Source organism: Petaurus breviceps, unplaced genomic scaffold (genome assembly GCF_028583685.1).
Source record: "Petaurus breviceps papuanus isolate PSGF00001 unplaced genomic scaffold, PetGlider_PUasm1.0 79, whole genome shotgun sequence".
In the NCBI taxonomy this organism is placed as follows: domain Eukaryota; kingdom Metazoa; phylum Chordata; class Mammalia; order Diprotodontia; family Petauridae; genus Petaurus; species Petaurus breviceps.
In genome coordinates this window covers 2,626,114-2,638,659 of record NW_027186523.1, presented here as the reverse complement: position 1 = coordinate 2,638,659, position 12,546 = coordinate 2,626,114, and the positions used below count along the sequence as shown (strand labels likewise).

At 31.2% G+C, this 12,546-nt stretch overlaps 1 non-coding gene across 1 annotated transcript; it reads right to left on the bottom strand.

The window, feature by feature from the left end:
- Window positions 1–9,527: 9,527 nt before the first annotated feature.
- Window positions 9,528–9,629, bottom strand: LOC138175916 (U6 spliceosomal RNA). The gene has a single exon (XR_011172121.1). It is a non-coding gene; the product is annotated as a U6 spliceosomal RNA (small nuclear RNA).
- Between the last annotated feature and the right edge of the window lie 2,917 nt (window positions 9,630–12,546).

Sequence of the window (12,546 nt, the reverse complement as noted above, 5' to 3'; positions counted from 1 at the left end):
CCTCATTTTTTTTTCTTTATCATCACAGGTAAATATTTTTGTTATTTTGGTTTTTCTTTATTTTCTTGAATTTATCAATTACATGTAAGAAATATTTAACAATCTTTTAAAAATAGTTTTGAGTTCATTATTCTGTCCTTTCTTGCCACTCAAACCTCCCAGAGAAGTCAGTCAATTTGATTTCAGTTATACATGTGAGATAATGCAAAACATATTTCCATATTAGCCATATTTCAAAAGAAAACACAAACAAAGCAATGAAAACAAAGTTTAAATTCTTCAATCTTCATCCAGAATTCATTACTTATCTCTGTGGAGGGGGATAGCATTTTTCATAATGGGTCCTTTAGAATTGTTTTGGATTATTGTCTTGATCAGAGCAGTTAAGGTTTTCTTTCTCAGTTGATCATCTATTACAATATTGCTCTTACAGTATGCAGTATTCTCCTACATCTGCTCACTTCACTTTGCATCTGTTTACATGTCTTCATACATTTTTGTGAAATCACCCCCTCATCACATCTTACAACACAATAATATTCAATTGCAATCATATACTACCACTTGTTCAGCCATTCCCCAATTACAATCATGTACTACTATTTGTTCAGCCAATCCCTCAATTTATATTTCTTTGCTGCTACAAAATAGTTTCAATAAATATTTTTTGTACATAGAGGTCCTTTTCTTGTCTTTTTTTTTTTTGGTAACTCATTTTTCAGTGACTTATGTAAATTAACTTACACAGCATTGACATTTTTATTATATTGTCTTGGCCTACCCTCTCCAATTGTTTAGATCTGATTATTTCTTTGAAAGGTATTTTTTCATTGTGTTCCTATAATCCCTAGGTTTGTCTTCACTGGTAGACTCCCAAGTATTTCATATTGTCTGCTTTATTTTAAATGAAATTTATCTGTCTTATACTGCTGAGTTTTCTTGGAAGTATATAGAAATGTCAATGATTTATGTGGGTTTATTTTATGTTCTGCAACTTTGCTAAAGTTGTTAATTGTTTCAACTTGCCTTTTAATTGATTCTCTAGTGTTCTCTAAGAATAGCATTATATCATCTACAGTGAGTGATAATTTTATTCTGTCATTGTCTGTTTGTATTTCTCCAACTTTTTTTGTCTTATTGATGTAGCCAGGATTTCTAGTGCTATATTGAACAATAGTGGTGATAGTGGACATCTTTGCTTCAGTCCTAATCTTATTGGAAAGTTTTCAAATTTATTCCCATTATAGATAATGCTTGCTCTTTGTTTTAGATAGACAAAACTTAGCATTTTGGGGGATATTCTATTGATTCCTATGTTTTTGAGAGTTTTATTTTTTTTAATAGAAATGGTTGTATTTTGTCAAAGGCTTTTTCTGCACCTATTGATATAATCATATGATTTTTGTTGCTGTTGTTATTTATATGGTCAATTATAGTATTAATTTTCCTAAAATTGAACATTCCTGCATTCTTGGTATATCATAGACTACCTTGTCATAACGTATGATCTTTGGGAAATATTATTGTAATCTTGCTACTAGTATTTTATTTAAAATTTTGCATCAATATTCATTAAGGAAATGAGTCTATAGTTTTCTTTCTCTGTTTTTTTTTTCTTTCCCTATTTTAGGTCCTGATTCTTGTGGGTGATATAAAAAGAATTTAGGATAACTCCTTTTTTTACCCATTTTTCCAATTAATTTATATAGTATTGAGATTCATTGTTCCTTAAATGTTTGGAAGAATTCCCCTGTAAATCCATCTGGTCTGAGGGATTTTTTTCTTTGGGAACTCTTTTATTGATTTAGTTTATTTTTCTAAGATAGAATTAAGTATTTTGATTCCTCTTCTATTAATCTAGGCAGGTTATATTTTTGCAAATATTCATCCATTTCACTTAGGTTATTAGTCTTGTTAGCATATAAAATGACAAAAACTCCAAATAATTTCCCTAAGTTTCTCTTAATTGGCAGTAAATTCACCCTTCTCACTTTCAAAATTTTATTTTTAAAAATCAAATTCACCAATGGTTTATCTGTTTTATGGTGTTTTTTTAATGAAATCAGGCTCCTAGTTTTAATAGTATAATATGTATTTACTTTCAATTTTATTAATCTCATTTAATTTTCAAGATTTCAATTTTGTTGTTTGAGTTTTTAATTTGTTCTTTGTCTAGTGTTGTTAGTTGTATTTCCAATTAGTTGATCTGTTCTTTCTCTCTTTTATTAATGTATGCATTTAAAGATATACATTTTCCCCTAAATACTGCTTTGGCTGCATACCACAAATTTTGAAATGTTATTCTCTTTAATGTAAGTATTGATTGTTTCTATGATTTGTGCTTTGACCCACTCATTCTTTAGGATTAGATTATTTAGTTTCCAATTAGGTCTTAATCTATGCTTCCAAGGCCATTTATGAAAAGTAATCTTTATTACATTATTATATGAAAAGGGTACATTTAATATTTCTATTTTTGCATTTAGTTATGAGTTCCTTATGCCCTAATACATGGTCAGATTTTTGTGAAGGTGCCAGCTGAGGAAAAATGTCTACTCCTTTCTATTCCCAATGAATTTTCTCTAGAAATCTATCATATCCAACTTTTCTAAGATTCTATTAAACTCCTTGACTTCTTTCTTACTCATTTTATGGTTTGATTTATCTAACTCTGATAGGGGAAGGTTACAGTTCCCCACTAGTATAGTTTTACTACTTTCTCCTGTCATTTCTTTAACTTTTCCTTTAAAATTTTGAATGCTGTGCCATTTAATACATGTATCTTTATTATTGTTATTACTTCATTGTCTATTTTTCCTTTTAGCAAGATGTAGTTTCCTGTTTATCCTTTTTAATTAGGTTGATTTTTCTGATCTGAGATTGATTGCTGCCCCTGCCTTTTTTACTCCAGCTGAAGCATAATCAATTCTTCACTAGCCCCTTATTTTAATTCTGTGCATGTCTCTCTGTTTCAAGTATGTTTCTTGTGAACAACACATTGTTGGATTCTGATTTCTACTCCATTCTGTTATATGGGATGAGTTCATTCCTTTTACATTATGATTACTTACTATGCATTTCCCTCTCTCCTGTTTTCTTCTGCTTATCATCTCTTTTTTTGTATTCTGTCCCTCTTTTAAAGTCTGTTTTGCCTGCTTTTAGCTTCCTTCCCTTTTATCATCTCTATTTTTCTTATCCCCTCTCCTTCCTACCTCCTACTTCCTTGTATAAGATAGATTTAAATATATGCATGTACTCACAAAACCTTCTTAAATACGTACATATGCTTGTATGTATATACACCCCCAAATGCTTCCTTGTACACCTCTTTTATATGATATAATTTCTCCATTGTTCTTCATTTTGCTTTCTCCCAGGGCATCTCTATTTCTTCCTTATTCATTTTTTACATCATCCCAACATAATGAATAACTCTTGTTCCCTCTTCCTATCTAGAATCCTAACTATCCTAATAATAATAAAGTTCTTAAAAATATACATGTGTCATCTTCCCATATAGGACTTTATTTAATCTCTTACTATTTCTCTTTCATGTTTACATTTTTATGCTTCTCTTGAGTCTTTTATTTTACTGTTAACTTTTCTATTCAGCTCTGCTCTTTTCATCAAGAATGCTTGATAGTGCTCTATTTCATTAAATATGTTTTTGTTTTCCCTGGAGGGATTATGCTCAGTTTTGATGGATAGGTTATCCTTGGTCGTTATCTCAGCAGTTTTGCCTTCTGGGATATTATCATCCAACTCCTCTGCTCCTTTAATGTGGCAGCTTCCAAGATGCTGTGATCTGGGGTGGTGTGGTCACTGTCTGTACTCTGATCCCTACCCAGGAAGGGCCCCTGTTCCCTTGGGATTGCAAAAAATACTGTTCCTCAAAGGTCCCTACTACCTAGAAAGGATGTTGTTCCTCAGGGTCTCTGATCCCTTGGGGCCAGAAGCAATATTGCCCCTTAGGGTTATTGCTGCCTCTTGACTGAAAGTACTCTTCTCATCTCTTAAACCATGACCCAGAATTGGGTATAGACAATGGAATTGCCAAACAGCAGCTGGTCCTGTGTCTAGTGTTAGCATAAGGGAACACTATAATCTCTTTCTGACCAGTTGCCAAGTACCCTTATTGTCTGTGGCTTGGGAGTTCCTGAAGCTGCTACTACTTCTGGCACCACCACCTATCCCCACCACTGATGTTTCCCTCACATGAGCTCTGGGTCAGCCTCCTCCCCCATGTCACAGATCTCTCTTTCTGAATTCCTTTATTGTCTTGGGCAGAAGAATATCTCACTCTGACCTTTTATTAATTCTGCCATTCCAGAATTCAATTTGAGGTGTTATTTTAAAGTTGTTTGGAGTAGAATGTTGGGAGAGCTCAGCTTCTCTACTCCTCTATCTTGATTCAAGCCCTGATCTTGTTTCAAATAATTTTTTTGAAATTCATCTTAAAGGAGAACATTTCTATTGTTATATTTTAAATGATGAATATTTGTACAAATATTTATTATTGAATAATACAAAAAAACATTTCTCCTCATATCGGATAACTCTTGTTAAAAATAGACAATATACTCAATTTATAGATTAGATATTCTCCATTATGTGACAAGAGTTACTCTGGCATTTGACTTTCAGTATTATGTAGCACTAGTATTTGGTATCTTAGTTTTATTTTCCTTGAAGTACCACATCTTGTTTGTTTTTATTTAGATGTAAACTTTAATCTGAGAAGCCAGTCAGGTGAGTTTTTGAGATCTAATGAAAAAAGTTCAGTGTTTGCCTCTAAAAAACAAAAACAAAACCCTCCAACTACTGAACTATATTTATATCTCTTGATCTTTAGGAATCTTGACCTTGAGGAAATTCTGTCTCTGTCAGTATAAATTGCAATCTATTCATTACCTCTTCTCTTGGGTGACTTGTGTCAATATCTTCTCATAGGTCGTCTACTCAGTTGTCCAGAGACTTTTTCTCTAGGTCTCATAACATTACTGAGGTACTAATGAAACATTCCAACTGTCTACATCTCCTTTCCTGTCATTACATATCCATTAATTTTTTTACAGTTATACACGCATTTGATATCTTTTATAATACTTGCATTCAAGTCATTCTTAGTAATATGGTATACCTTTTGCATATCCACCATTTCCCTTAGAGTAACCTGAAATTTTAATTCCTCTTTGACTGAACAGCAGATTTCCATAGTGGATTTGGGTCAGCAAGGCCCTAGGTTTGCTTCTGACTCCTATCAGTATAAACATGGGCAAGTCACTTAACTGCTATAAGCCTTAGTTTCTTCATTTGTAAAATAGAGGTGGCACTTCTGATGCCTAACTCAACAAATCATTTTAAGACCCTGGTGAAATAATGTACCTTAGGTGGTTTGCAAACTTTAAAGTTATTTATAGATGTCATTATTAACCTCTTATATCCATATAACATCACTAGAAGAGTATTGGTGTTAAAAAGATGGATTTTTTGTTAAAAGGAAGCTTGGAGCTATTGAAAGAATTGAATAATTTCCCTTAAACAATCTATTATAGTATTTCCTTCTTGTTTAATTCTGGGTTTGCTTTATTATCCATCTGTATTTCCCCCAGCCATGAAGTATTGAGTTGATATAACAAGTCAGTGGATTTTTCGGCCAATTACATGTCATAGTCAAGACAGCAGGTATTCTTCATCCAATTGGCTTTTCCTGTATGACTTCTTAAGCTAAACCTATTTGAATAATTATATACTTCATTTAGAAGACTTCATGTAATTTCAGGTTTTAATATAATCAGCAATGTGTCATTCACTTCACCATATTAGGTGAAATTTGCTCCCATGTAGACTCTAGGATGTACATCATTTACTCTTTTATCATTATATAGTTCTCTATTCTGTGTTCTGAGTTACATGAGTAATTATAGGATTAACATTTTGTCTATTATTCCATCTTTTAAAGGGCTACTATATGATTTCAACATATGCATGGAAGATACCTTCTTGGATCCAAATCATCAAGGCTGAATTTTGCTTTCATAAATAAAATATTTTTAAATAATTCGACAAAAGGTAAGTAGAGTGGGAGCTTGTATTCATTGAAAATTTGTCAGTTGTGTAACTATAAAATGTGATTGACTGTAGAAAATTATTTGTGAAAATCTCTTTTCCTTTCTAATATTTTCAACAAGGATATACCAACACATGCATAGATTATTTTCACAAAGAAAGGCAAGTAGGTTTTATTTGTTGTTGTCTCTGCAATCATTTTTAGAAGTGATACAATCAATCTTTTTTTTTTCCTAATCATTTCATATAACCTCCCATTCCTGGATTTTAGATTTCTTAAAAATCAATCTCTGAACTGGGGCAGCTAGGTGGTGCAGTGGATAAAACACTAGCCCTGGCATCAAGGTAACCTGAGTCTAAAACTGGCCTCAGACACTTGACACAGCTGCATGACCCTAGTCAAGTCATTCAATCCTGATTGCTTTGCAAAAAAAAAAAATCCCTTAACCATCTCAACATTTTTTTTCTTTTTCTTTCAGTATTATTATCTATGTATCCTTGATCTGGCTCAACTGTACTTTTCTGTATTTTCTTTTCTTCAGTGAAATATCTGTTTTCATAGTTAGGGCTGTGTTGTCATAGTACAAATGGTGTAACTCCTCTGTAACTGATAGAGGAAAGTTTGTTATAAAAAATGTAGAATTAATTGTGTCTCGCACAAATCTTTCTTCAAGTTTCTTTTACCTTGAATTATTTCTTCACCCTCTTTAGGATTTTGAAAATGAGTGTATAGGAAGGTGGGGGCTTAGTAGACACAGTGTTGGACATGGAACAAGAAAGAATTGAGTTCAAATCCTGCTTGAGACATTGGCAAAGTCACAAAATTTCTGCTTGTCTCACTTTTCTCATCAGTAAAGTGGTGATAGTAATAACATTGAACTCAGTGAGTTGTTGTGAGGATCAAATGACATTGAAGAGTTTGGGAAAATGTAAATTACTATACGTTCTTCTTATTAAATATTAATAATATAATAATATCTCATCTTGGATGTCACATACTTGTGCTTATGAAGGCAATCAAGTGTTTGTTAAATAACTCTTGGCTTTTTTGTGGTGATTGTTTTATGTTAAACTTAGACAATTGTTGTAGATGTTAAATGTTTGTTGTTTTAAACATTCATTGTAGATCAATTTTAATTGTATGACATATCTCATTTTTGCTCTGAATTCCAATTGGGTCTTAATTTTTAATTTTTGCTTTGACATGTTGATCATCTGACTCTACACAAAAAGCTGATTCAAAACTACTCCTATGTCAGTAACCAGGCATTTCCCATCTATTAAGATAATATAGTGATTTCATTTTAATTGGGTTTTTATTTCTGAATATTAAATGTATATCAAAATATTGCCTTTTCTATTTTATTTCTCTTATTAATAAAACTTAATCAACAGTATTTTGTAAAGTTTGGTAAAAATAGAAATATACAAATCATATTAGGCTTTAACATTGTATTAGTTTTGGAGCATATGGCAGATCTATACCATAGGTTTTGCCTAAAAGCAGCAGGGATTGATTGAAGGAAAATTTCAGGTCTGAACTGTAATCATGCCTCACAAAAATTGATTCTGAACATGCAACATGTAATAGATACATTTTTTGTTATGTCATCTCACAATGTGACATAATTCTTCTAAGTATTTTGTCAACTAAATCAGGATCATCTAATGAGAGCAATAAAATAGTATCTTGTCTCCTCAGATCAAACCATGATGTCAAAGAATACTTTCAGTTCATTCTAATTTTTCCAAATCTATCAATAATACTCAAGAAAATTTGATGACACATCTCATTTAGAGACCACAATGAAAATATAGCTCCCCTAGACTGGAGAGACCTACTCCTTATTCTTAATTTTTAAAATATATATTACATAATTATTATGAGATTGTTTTCAAATAAAAATATTAGTAAAAATATTACAATTTGTTAGAAGGGGTACAGATAGGGTGATGCAAAACTAGTATATCAGCTATTTCAATATCCTGAACACTTCTCAGAACTCTCTTTCTACCAAAAGCAGTCACTAGTAATTTTGCAATTTATATAATATAAATTTCATAATATAATATAAATATTCTGGAAAGGATTCTCTCCAACAAGAAAGAAGGATCAAAGGTGGAGTTTTTTTGTCAAATGGGCATTTTTTAATATTTCAGTAAACATTTGCTGAGCTTTCCCACCATTCCTATCTAAACAACCCCAATTTATGGAAATGCTTGCTTTTATTCCATAAATTAAAAAATAATTTTTGAAAAGAGCAGCCTTAAACACAGAAGCTATAGTAGTAGAAGCAGCACCAATACCAATAGCACCAACAGTATCATCAGTGGTACCAGGGGCATTCAGCACCTAGTGGTGGTAAAAAGATTGCTCATCTAGTCAAAAGGAGGCTACAGAGAGCCCTCTGCTCTAACTGGGCAAAAATGTGTGCCATTTGGTAACTATTGATCTTTACTCACTTCTGGTTCAAGATTCCAGTGTAGAGAGAAAGGGTTGTTGTCAAAAGGGAGTAGGGGTCCTCTGTGGATTCATTTCACAGTTCCAGGGCAGAGAGAAATTGTGGTTATGAGAGAGCAGAGGCTGTAGCTGAGTAAGGACTAGAGTATAGACCAGAAAGGCAGTTCTATCCTACCTCTCCCCAAATCATACCACCACAAAGGGACCAAAAATTTACAGGTCCCTAGAGTTAGCTGTGAAAATAGCAGAATCCAAGCCTGAAGCTTGAAATAGTCATTCTCCTATATGGCAAGGTAAGCAAATTCCAATTCTAACATAAAGCCTAAAGTAAAAAACAAAATAGGCTAGAAAAATGAACCAACAACAAAAAAGAACCCAAGCATAAAATCTGTGATTGAATCACAAGACACAAACTCAGAAAAAGACAATGACTTTCAAACATTTACAAACAAAGCCTCAAAATAAAACACAGATTGGACGGGGGCCCAATAAGAACTTCTAGAGGAGTAAAGAAAGATTTTTTTTTAAATTAAAAAGCAAGTAAGAGTGGTAGAGGAAAAATTAGTAAAAATAAATGTGAACAATGCAAGAAAAATATGAAGAGAATTAACAGCCTGGTAAAATTTAATTTTCAATTCAGTAAACATTTTTAATCATCTATTATGTGCCCGTTACTGTACTAAGAGAAAAAACAAAAATTGTAAAAAAAAACTCAATAAAATCAGAATTAGTCATTGGATAAAGAGGTAAAAAATCTCCCTGAAGAAAATAATTAATTAAAAATTAGAATTAGTCAAGTCAAAGTCAATGACTCCATGAGGGATAAAGAAATGATAAAAAAAAATCGACTGGAAAAAATAGAAGGAAAAGTGAAATACCTACAAACACAATTAACCTGTAAAATAGATTAAGGGAAGACAAATGAAGAATTTTTGGACTACTTCAAATCCATATATAGAAAGATCCTTTACATTATATTTCTTTTTTTTCTTTTTAAGATAATATAGAATGCCTTATGAATGTGTATGTCATCCTTATACAGGATTCATGCTAATCTCTGTCATTCCAATTTTAGTATGTGTGCTGCCAAAGTGAACACTAGACATAATATTTAAAGAAATTATAAAGGAAAACTGCCCTGTTATCTTACAACCAGAGGGCAAAATAGAAATTTAAAATAATCCACTGTTCTTCTTTGGAAAGAGATTCCAAAATGAAATATCCCTGAAATATCAGAGCCAAAATCCATAAATCCTAGTTAAAGGAGTAAATATGAAATCATTGATCATAACTGGGAATGTGAATGAGATGAATCCATCCATAAAATAGAGAAGTATAGTAGAATGGATTAGAAAAAAAGAATCCAACAATATGTTGTTTACAAGAGACAAGCTTGAAACAACAAGACACATAAAGAGTTAAAATAAAGGGCTGGAGGAGAATCTATTATGTTTCAGCTGAACTTTAAAAAAAAAGGCAGGGTTAACAATTATGCTTTCAAACAAAGCAAAAACGAAAAATAATCCTAATTAAAATAATCAGGAAAAGTACATTTTTCTAAAATGTACCATTGACAATGAAGTAATAGCAATACTAAACATATATTCACCAAATAGGAGAACATCCACATTTTAATGGAAAAGTTAAATGAGTTATGGGAGGAAATCGACAATAAGACTATATTATAAGTAGCTTAATAGAATTTTAGAAAAGTTAGATATGATAGACCTCTAAAGAAAATTGAATAGGAAAAGAAAAGATTATATTTTTTTCTCAGCTTTACATAGCATATTAAAAAATTATTGACCATGTAGTAGAGCACAAAAATATCACAAAGGCAGGAAAGTAGAAATATAAAGACACCTGTTTCATGCCACAATTTAATAAAAATTACATTCAACATAGGGCCTTGGAAGCATAGATTAAAAATTAATTGGAAACTAAATAATCCTAAAGGATGAATGGATCAAAGTATAAATCATAGAAATAATCAATAATTGATTTAAAGAGAATGATAACAATGAGATATCATTCCAAAATGTGTAAGATGTAGCCAAAAAAGTACCTAAGGGGAAATTTATATCACTAGTCATATATTTTAATAAAAGAGAAAGAGAAGATCAGTGAATTAAGCATGCAGCTAAAAAAGCAAGAAAAAGTGAAAAAATTCTAACTGAACACCAAAATATAAAATTGGAAAATCTAATGACAAATTAATAAAAATGAAAGTTTAAAATATCATTGAATAAATACATAAAGGCAACAGTTGGTTTTATGGGGGGGATAATAAAATAGATAAACATTGGTTAATTTGATTTAGAAAGAAAGAAGAAAATCAAATTATTCATGTCAAAAATGAAAATGGTAAGTATACACCTAATAAAGATGCAATTAAAACAGTTATTAGAAGTTATTTTCCCAACTGTATACCAATAAAACTGATCATCTAAATTAAATGGATGAACATTTATCAAAATGTAAATTGCCCAGATGAGCAGAAGAGTAATAGAATACTTGAATAACCATATCTTAGAAAAAGAAATTGAATAAACAATAATTGAATTCTCTAATGAAAAATCCTAGAACCAGATGGATTTACAAGTGAATTCTACCAAACATTTAAGGAAAACCAAATTCCAATAAGACATAAAGTACTTGAGAAAAAAATGGTAAAGAAGAGGTCCTACTCAATTCCTTCTGGGACAAAACTATGGTTTTGACACCTCAATCAAAGCAAAATCTACAAATAAAACTATATTTTTAATGAATATTGATGCAAAATTTTATACAAAATAGTACCATGGAGATTTCAGTCATTGGTCAATATATCACAGTGAACATGCACTTTAACTACATTGGATTTATATCAGCAAATACAGGGCTGGTTTAATACTATTATCACCATAGCTGATAAAATTATCAAAACAACAAAATAATGGAATTGTATCAGTAGACACAGAAAAACCATTTGACCAAATGCAATACCCATTCCTATTAAAAATGATAGAAGGCATAAGAATGAATGAAACTTTCTTAAAATGATAACTTGTATCTATTTAAATCAAGATCAACATTATTTGTAATGGGGAGAAAATATGAACCTTTCCAATAAGATCAGGGTTAAAGCAAATTTTTCTGTTATCACCATCAGTATTCAATATTGTAATAGAAATGCTAGCTATAACAATAAAACAAGAAAACAAGCCAAATTTATTAAAATAGGCATGAGGAAATAAAATTATCACTGTTTGCAGATGATATACTTAAAGAACTCTAGAGAATTAATTAAAAAGCTAGTTGAAATGATTAGCATCTTTTGGAAAAGTACAGGATATAAAATAAACCCACATAAATTATTAGCATTTCTATATACTACCATCACAACCCATTAGCGAGAGAAAGAAAGAAAGAGTAATTACCTTTAAAGTAAGTACAGACAATGCAAAATACAAAGGAGTCTACTTTCCAAGATAAACCCAGGGACTAAACAAATACAATTATAAAACACACACAAATAAAGACAAGATCTGAACAACTAGAGAAATACTAACTCTACATGCATAGGCTGAGCCAGTATAATAAAAATGAAAATTCTACCTAAATTAATTTATCTATTTGGAGCCATAGAAATAAAACTATCAAGGAGTTATTTTGTAGAACTAGAATAAATAATAACAAAATTCATTTGTAGAAAGAAAAGGTCAAGAATGTGAAAGAAATCAATAGGGAAAAAAGGTGGCCTAGAAGTATTTGATCTCAAATTATACTAAAAAGTGGCAATCATCAAGACAATCTGGTATCAGATATGAAATAAACAATTGATCAATGGAATAAATTAGTTACAATATTCAAAAGTAAATTACTGTGGTAACCTAATGTTTGATAAACCCAAACATCCAAACTATGGGGGCAAGAACTCACTATCTGACAAAACTGCTGGGAAATATGGAAAGCAATCAGCAGAAACTGTGCACAGACCAACACTCTATACCAGGAGAAGCTCAAAAAGGGTACCT